Genomic DNA, 9,384 nt, shown 5'->3' with positions numbered 1-9,384 from the left:
CAGTGGAAAACTCCTGAACTGCTGGTGGAAGGGGCAATGGTGCAGCCACCCTGAAAAGAATAAGAATTTAGTCAAATCATGTATATTCTATGACCCAGCAATTCCTCTCCTGGTTTGTCTCAAGGAAAAACTCATACAGGCTCATAAGGGGTCACGTAAGAGGATATTTACCGCAGTGTTATTTGTGGAATTGGAGGCGATCTGAGTTCATCGCTGGAGTAACAGAATAAGTCATGCTGTATGCACACAATGAAGTACTATGCAGCACTTAGAAGCGAAAGAGTAGTTTCATGCATAATGACATAAATAGATGTTAAAAATAAAGTGCTGCATTTAAAAAGCATGAAGCCAGTGCTCGCTTTGGCAGCACATATACTAAAATTGGAATGAAGATTAGCATGGCCCCTGTGGAAGGATGACATACAAGAGACAAACAAAAACTCATAGACACAGAGAACAGTTTAGTGGTTACCAAAGGGAAAGGCGGGATGGGGAGAAATAGGGACGGGTAAAGGGGATAAATATATGGTGACGAAAAGAGATGTGACTTTTGGTGGTGAACACACAACACAATATACGGATGACATATTATTAAATCGTACACTTGAAATCCATATAATCTTATTAACCAATGTCGCCCCAATAAATTTAATAAAAAAAATATCAAACCACACATGAGAGAAGGCATTATTATTTAGTCATGCCAAACTCCTCGCGGTTAAGTGTTCTGATCGGAGATAACCCAGGGGTAGCAGATGAGCTACCTAACAAAATTCATTGTAAAGCAAGTTTAGCCATGAATACTTTTAGGGCATTCAAAACTAAAATAAGATTAAAAAATAAAAAATAAAATAAAACAAAAAGTATGAAACCAAATAAGATATAGACCACATTAGCGTTTATATGATTTAAAACCATATTGAACTACAAAATATAGTTTGTAAAGACATAAACAAAAAGATCCACATTAACCATATTAGGATGTTTACATATATAGGGAACAGAAAAAGGAATGAGAGTTGGAATTGGAATAAAAAGGCATATATAAATAAAATAAGAGGGGGGTCTTGCATGTATTTGTGATGACAATATTTTATGAATCGGAAAAGGCAAGGAACCAGGTCTCTCCTAGAAAATCCAGAAAGGAATGCAGCCCTGCAGACACTTTGATTTTAACCCTTTAAGGCTCACTTCTGATATCTGACCTCTGGAACTTTAAGATAATACATTTGTTTTAAGCCATTAAGTTTGTGGTAATTTGTTACAACAGCAATAGGAAACTCATACAATAACTATAATTAATATATTAAAGAAACTAGTGAGAAGGTGTACAACAGACATAAACAAATGGGGAATTTCAGCAATGAGATGTAAGCTATTCAAACTAGTCAAATTTAAATGTCGTGACAAGCACAATATCAGAAATAAAGAATTACTTTGACATTCGTATCAGCAGAATGGCCACAGGAGAAGAAAGAATCAGTGGACTTAAAAATAGGTGAGAAATCATGCAAACTGGAACACAAAAAGTAAAAAGGGTAAAAATGCAAAACATACATCCAAGAGCCCTGGGACAATATCAAATGGTTTAACATACATGTTACTGGAGCCCCCAAAAAAGACAAAAGAGAGGCGTTGGGGCAGCAGAAATATTTGAAAGAATAATAGCTGAGAATTTTCCAAAGGTGATGAAAGAAAAAAAAAAAAAAAGAACCAAGTGAAAAACAAAACAAAACAAGAAAACGAAGTCAACAGCTGAGAAAACCTAAAGAAAGATTAAACAAAAAGAAAAACACTTACTAGGCACATCATAGTCAACTTGTTAAAAATTAAAGATATGGAGAAAATGTTAAAGGAAACCAGAAAAAAGAAAGAGAAACAATAAATCTACCGACTTTTATCTGTTTTCGTTTTATCTTTGTTGTTGTTTTTCTTTTTTCTTTTTTTTTTTTTAGGTTGACTACTTGTTACGATTTCATTTTGTTGGCTTATTATATTGAAAAGTGTATTAAATGTAAACAGACTACACACACCAATTAAAATGCAAAGGTTGTCAGATTGTACTTAAAAACTAAGATCTAAAAAAAAATAAAAAATAAATAGAAACTAAGATCTAACTATTTGATATCAAAATAAAAATCAGCTTCAAATATAAAGATATAGTTGGGTTAAAATAAAAAAATAGGAAAAGATATATCATACTAACAATAATCAGAAGACTCAACATCATTTAGATGTCAGTTCTCTCCAAATTAATCTATAAATTCAACACACTCTCAATCAAAATCCCAACAGATTTAGTTGTTTTTGTTGTTGGAACTGATAAGATAATTTAAAAAATTATATAGAATTGCAAAGAATTGAGAATAATAAAACAATTTTGAAAAGGAAGAACAAAGTTGGAGAACTTCTACTATCTGACTTCAAGATTTACCAAAACACTACGGTAATTAAGACAGTGTGGTAATAGTATAAAGGACAGACATATAGATCAAAGAAAGAATGGACACCTGAAATAGATCCATGCATGCATGGTCAATTGATTTTTAACTAAGTACTAAGGTCATTCAAAGGGGGAAAGAATAGTCTTTTCAATGAATAATGCTAATACAACTGGAAATTCATTTGGAAAAAATGAAATTCCACCCATACCTCACATCATATATAAAATTTAACTTGAAATGAGTCATAGACCTAAACACAAGAACTAAAGCTAAAAATTCTGAGAGAAAACATCAGCCAAAATCTTTGTAAACTTGGGTTAGGTAAAATTTTCTTTGGACACAAAAAGCATGAACCATAAAAGAGAAATAACCAACAGGACTTTATCAAGTTTAAAAATATTTGCTCTTTGAAAGACATTGTTAAGAAAATGAAAAGACAAGCCACAGCCTGTGAGAAAAATATTTGTGAACAGATATGATGAAAGTCTTATATTCTAAATATATAAGAAACTTTTATTAAGAAGACGAACAATTAAAGAAATTCACAAAAGGTTTGAACAGACACTTCATCAAAGAATATATATGAATGGCTAATAAGCACATGAAAAAATACAAATTAAAACCACAATGAGATATCACTCCATATCTACTAGAATTATTAAAATGAAAAAGACTGACCATACCATGTATTAGTGAGGATGTGGAACAGTAGGATCTCTCAGACATTGCTGGTGGGAAATCAAACTAGTACAGCCAGTTTGGAAAGCAATTTGACAATTTCTCATGAAGTTAAACACACATGTACCATATGACCCAGAAATTCCACTCCTAGGTATTTACCCAAGAGAAATAAAAACGTATGTCCACATAGAGAAATTCAACACGAATATTCATAGCAGCTTTATTCTTATTGATCCAAACTGGAAACAACTGTAATATCCATCAACTGGTGAATAGATGAATATCTGTGTGGTGAATATCACAAACTGTGATAAATCCAGATTGGAATACTACTCAGTAACAAAAAGGAACAAACTACAGAGACATACAAAAACAGGTGAATCTCAAAAGCATTTTGCTAAGTGAAAGAAGCCAAACACAAAAGACTATACAGTGTATCATTCCATTTATATGATATTCTAGAAAATGCAAAACAATAGTGACAGAAAGCAAATCAGCAGTCACCCGGTGTCAGAGGACTAGGGAGGGGACTTGCTGCAAAGGGCGCCAGGGAACCTGGTAACAGAAATGGGTGGTAGAAGTACTCAGTCTTGGTATGGTGGTGCCTTCCCAAGTGAAAACATTTGTCAAAATTTATTGCACTGCATCCTTAAAATGAGTGAATTTTATTATATGCAAATTATATCTCAATAAAGCAATAAATATTAATGTATATACATGAAATAATGCTTCTTAAAAAAAAATAGAGATGAGGTAGGAGTTGAAAGTAGGTGAGGAGAGGGAAGCAGAGAGAAAATGAGAGAGAGACAGAGAACCAGAAAGAAAAGACAAAGGCAAGAGATGCAGAAAGAGATCTACAAGCATAGGGGCAAAACCACCAGCAACAGAGACATGCTCGGAGAAAAATAGAGAGAAGGGAAGAAAAAAAGAATAGAGACCCCCTAGAAGATATGATAAATGATGATAGAATAATATTTGTTGTTGTTACCTTTGGGGATATCAATAAAAAAATAAATGCTGTGTTATAGTTTTAAGCTATAGCTTCATACAAATTTAAATTTGGTAGGATTTCAGTATTAGAAAGGGTCCTATAGGTTATGTAGTCAACCTCTGACACAGGGCAAGAATCCTCTCTGCAGCATCCCCAAAGCCTGGAAGATCAGCTCTTTTTCATCTCTGTCGGTGGAGGGTGCTCAGACTTCATCATGTAGGGTCCAACAGCTGTGACTCTGAGAGTGAATCGAATCAGCCTCTTCCTTGCACATTCTATCCCACTTTCTTATTCGGGATCACATGGATTATGTCTGCATCCTGCCCCACTCAAGATATTTGAAAGCTGTGGTCATATGCCCCTTGGAGTACTCTCTCTTCAAGTTAAATATCTCCTGTTACTTTAACTTTCCTTACTCAAGATGGATCCTGGGCCCTTCGGCAGCATTCACTTTCTTATTCAGGATCACATGGATTATGTCTGCTTCCTGCCCCACTCAAGATATTTGAAAGCTGTGGTCATATGCCCCTTGGAGTACTCTCTCTTCAAGTTAAACATCTCCTGTTACTTTAACTTTCCTTACTCAAGATGGATCCTGGGCCCTTCGGCAGCATTCCTGACCACTCCCTTGGACTCTAGTTTGTCAGGGCCCCCTGGGGCATGTGGTACCACCATCCAGCAGAATTGAGAGACTGATCACTTTTCCTGTCTGGGGCACAGTTTTTATTAATGCAGCCTAAATTTCATTTAAAGCACCCTCCTGCTCTTGTTGACAAGGGTGTTTCAAATTGTGAAATATATCGGGTATATAAAAAGTACTGACTAAAATAATCACCTAAGAACCCATTGTCTGCTTTGACAATCTGAGACCACATTTGCTTCAGACTTTTTAAGGCACATTTTAAGCCACATTTGATTCAGCCATTACAGCTACAACTGAAGACCCCTAGGTACCCCTCTCACACTCCTTTCTCTCTTTCTCCTGGAGAAACCATTATCATGAACTTGGTATTTACTTTTCTCATGCATGTTTTTATATGGTTAAATGTATGAATTAGAAAAAAATAGATAGCACTGTTTTTCATGTTTTAAACTTCATGTAAATTATGACACACTGTATATATTTTCCTATAATTAAAGTTTTTGAGATTTATCTATATTGATTCATTTAACCGCTATTTAACAATCCATTCAATTTTCTACAATGTATTTATTCATACTCCAGTTGATAGGCATTTAGATTGTTTCTAATTTTCCCTGACAATGTTGCAATGAACACTTGATCATGACTCCTTGAGCTCGGGTGTGGGAGTTTCTCTAAGGTCAGTAGCTGTGGCTGGAATGGCTGAGTCATCGTGTGTTTCTCCTTTACTTGACATTGCACATTTACTTTTTTACCATCTGATTCATGCTAAGCTTGTGGTCAGCTGATTTATCATATGAATGCCCATCGAGTGAGATCTGCCCTAATACATTCTGTTTTTAAAAAGCCAGCATTGTACTCCCTCAGCGTCTCCTATATGTAAGATTCTGTGCTAGGCATTATGGGCATACAGAAAAATGGTAGGTTTCCTTCACAGAACTTACAACTAAATGAAGGTAAGTTGAGGACAGAGCTGGATTTGCAGATGGAGGGTCCTCACCGATGCTCTCAATAATTCATGAAAACCCACTGAGGAGATGCATGCCCTGCCACTTGGGAAGGGAGCAGAGAAGTAAATGTGATGACAACACCTTTCCTTCAAGGATCATCTCCTTCAGTTTCATAATCCTTTACACTTGTGTAGTGCTTCATTGTGTACAAAGTGCTTGCATACACATTCCCTAATTGCTTATAATATCTTCCCTGGGAGGCCGAGGGCACCTATCATCACCTCCCTGTAGAGAAGGAACTGAGGCACAGTGGGGCAAGTGAATTGTACCACATCCTGAGGCAAGAAATGGCAGAGCCGAGTTAGACTCAGGTCTCCTGGCTCCAAATCAGTGCCTTCCCCAAAATATCACCGACTCCTCATAGCTGGAAAACCCTGGGGTGGGGAGGGGGGGACTATCTGTCCTTATATCAGACTGAAAGGTGGATATTTAATCAACAAAAGTTCACAATATGAAGTCCAGGCTCCTGAACTCCATGGCTGGCTAAATGCCCTTGACAGCCAGGTCACAAGTGCTTCTAGGGTCTCCCTCTTCCCTTCCTCTCCAGGTCTGGGTACTCACGGCCCCCAAGGAAAAGAACAGTTCCATTTGTGGTTGGAAGCATCTGTTTTCTAGAAAACATAGTTATAACTACGTTTATAAAACTAGTCTATCTGTATTAGATGCTAGATCTAGAACTACTCATTGGTCCTCAAAAGGCATCCCCACTTTTCTTCTAAGAAACTTTGCTCAGTTTCTTCTCTTGAGTGCTCTCATCTCCATTTCTGCCTATTAAAATCTTACTCATACTCAGAATAGCCAATACAATATTGAAGAAGAACAAAGTCAGAGGATGGACCCTATCCAACTTCAAGACTTACTACATAACTACAGTAACCGAGACAGTGTGGCATTGGTGACAGAATAGACACGTAGATAAATGGAGGAGTGTAGAGCCCAGAAATAGACCCATACTTAAGTCTCTCATCCATTTCAAGTTGATTTTTGTGTATGGCCTAAGGGTCCAGCTTCCTTGTTTTGCATGTGGATATCCAGTTTTTTCAACACCATTTGTTGAAGAGACTATCTTTTCCCTACTGTGTATTCTTGGTGTCCTTGTCAAAGATTAGTGGACTGCATATGCATGGGTTTATTGCTGGGATCCCTAGTGTGTTCTGTTGGTTTAAATGTCTATTTTTATGTCAATACCATGTTGTTCTGTTTGCTATAACTTTATAATATAGTTTGACATCATCACCAACAAGGAAAATAAATAAAAATCTCAGGAATATTTTGTATTATTCCCTGACACTTTAAAGATAATCTTCGAGGTCAAGAAGAGCTGAATAACAGCCTATCCTGGTTACTTCCTTTCTGGCACAATCTGGATTTTCGACAGTGATGAAAAATACTGAGGAATGTACTTTTTTGAGGGGTGGGGGGAGGGGGAAATGTAAATTTTTGAGAGAGAAAGAGGAGAAATATAACAGCTTGTACTCTTAGTAGACACTCAGAACTGCTCATGAAAGATCCTTTCTTCAGGAGTTTATTAAAACGAACAAACCAGATGACTTTAAATGGCTATTGTGTTTCAAAATGTTGACTTCTTACATCCAAGGATCCTCCCTATGTTCCAGAAAAACAATTTCTCCCGAGAGGCAGCAGAGTCTTATTGCAGTGAAGTTAAGAAGTCAATCTGATTGGATGAGTATTCCCTAAAGCACCTATCATACGCCTCATGTTTTGGTTCGTTGGGGCACACAGATCTAGGGTGAATCATCATGGTTTCTGTCCTTAAGACACTGATACTCAAACTGTAGAGCTAGTGTGCAGCTGGGTGAGTATATTCATATTATTTATGTTAATAATATTTATATGAAATACTTTGGTTCTGCTATTACATAAACCTTCACTGAGTGTGACAGCATCAGCATCAGACTCATAGCCCATGAGGATGCCCAGCTTGGATGGTCTGTCAAAGAGGAACACTAGGTCATTTTATAGTTGGGCAATAGGAAAGGTAGGTGCTGCAACATGCCATATTTGTGGACCTGCCAGGCTACCCTGGGCTTTATGTAGAACCATTCTTACCTGTTTTCCAACTGAAGACACAAATGGCTTTACTTCACTTGAGACACGTGAGCACAACGTGTGTAACTCCAGCCAAGGTCTGCTTTTTGGTCTGGATGAAGAAAAGCTTGAAGTCCCACGGAAGCAAACAGTAGACCTCTTTGCCCATTCTGAAGACCTAAGTCAGAAGGCTCATGGATATTAATATGGCAATGCTTTAGTGACTAAGGGACTGCTTACCGGGCTCAGAGGTAATGCTTGCTTCTGTTTGTTTTTGTTTTGAGGCCCTTGCCTAGTTTGAAACTTTTCAGCCTGGGCAGAGTTTTCTTTTTGGCTCTGGGTCTTTGTTGGAGAAAGGCAAGTAGTTCTCCCTTGATGCAGTGTGCAAATGTGGCCTCGGAAGTGAGCAGGCCTGAGGTTTCTAGTCTGGTTTCAGCAAGGTATTTTAATCTCCCTAAACCAATGTTCTCATCTGCATGCAGAACAAGCCCTTCTGGCTTCCAGCTGAAGATAGGTTGTGACCAGAAAACTAAAGATTGTAGAACGGCCTCGTGGAAAACCAGGAGCCAGCCTCTTTTCACATAGAAGCCGGCTTTTTACATAGAAAACCAGGCCTCTCTGAGGAAAACTTGGCCAAGAACACAAAGGAGAGAGAACCACAGGCAAAACAGGCTGGGGCCCTTCTTGTGAGCCTTGAATCTCAGGGGACACCTGCATCAGCACCCCCCACCCCCACACACAGCGTCCATATCTGCAGAGAATAACAGGCCAATTAAAAATGGGTGTGGGTAGCACTTTACAATTCACACACATTAACTCCTTTGCTCTCCAGACGCACAAGCTTTTGTTGTTTCCGGAAGTTTCATCTCTTGTGGATAGTAATTCTACCTGGATTAAGTCTCTCTCAGCCCTGCCACCAGGCAGCTCCTCAGATCCCGAGGCTCTTGACTCCCCACAGAGCAAAACATCTTCTCCACAAGAGGAGAGCTGGGACGAAAGAAAGGACGAGGAAGGTGGGTGCCTCCTCCCATCGGCTCACATTTCACAGTCCAGCCCAGCCCAGCCCAGCGCTGTTTTTCCTAGCAACCTTGGGCCTCCTCGGGGTTTGGTGGGCTCAGCCTCATCGTCTGCCCCGAACAGCACCTTCAAGCGGGCTGGTCAAGGGCTGCCACCCCTGAACAGGGACAATTGGCCTGCCTCTCGGTGTGCCATTTAAGCAGAAGCTTGAGTTTTTCCTTCCGCTACACCTTGCCTGATGTTGGAGAAGTGCGCCCTCTAGTGTTAGTTCTTGGAAAGACTCAGCGGCTTCCTCCACCCTAAGTGAGGCCCCTTTTTGATCAGTCCCGCTGGGATGAGAGGGATGGAGCTTAACTGGGTGTGGCAGAGAAGTGAGGAGGATGGACAGAGGAACTCTTGAGCTTCAGGGAGCCAGGCAGTGCACCCTTTGCCTCTCAAGCCTGCTCGTGGGCCGCACACATCTGTCCCTGACCCTCATCTCTTGTAATACCCCAAACTCAGCCCACTTCTCACCCCTAAGTCATCTGGCCACAAGAAGCTCACCTGCCC

The 9,384-nt window shown here is 39.1% G+C and overlaps 1 pseudogene; it reads left to right on the top strand.

The window, feature by feature from the left end:
• The first annotated feature begins 351 nt into the window (after positions 1–351).
• Positions 352–446, top strand: LOC112473685 (annotated as a pseudogene).
• Positions 447–9,384: the final 8,938 nt, after the last annotated feature.

Source organism: Pteropus alecto, unplaced genomic scaffold, assembly GCF_000325575.1.
Source record: "Pteropus alecto unplaced genomic scaffold, ASM32557v1 scaffold311, whole genome shotgun sequence".
Classification (NCBI taxonomy): Eukaryota; Metazoa; Chordata; class Mammalia; order Chiroptera; family Pteropodidae; genus Pteropus; species Pteropus alecto.
Note: the sequence above shows the minus strand (reverse complement) of the source record. Positions and strands in the feature narration are given on the sequence as shown.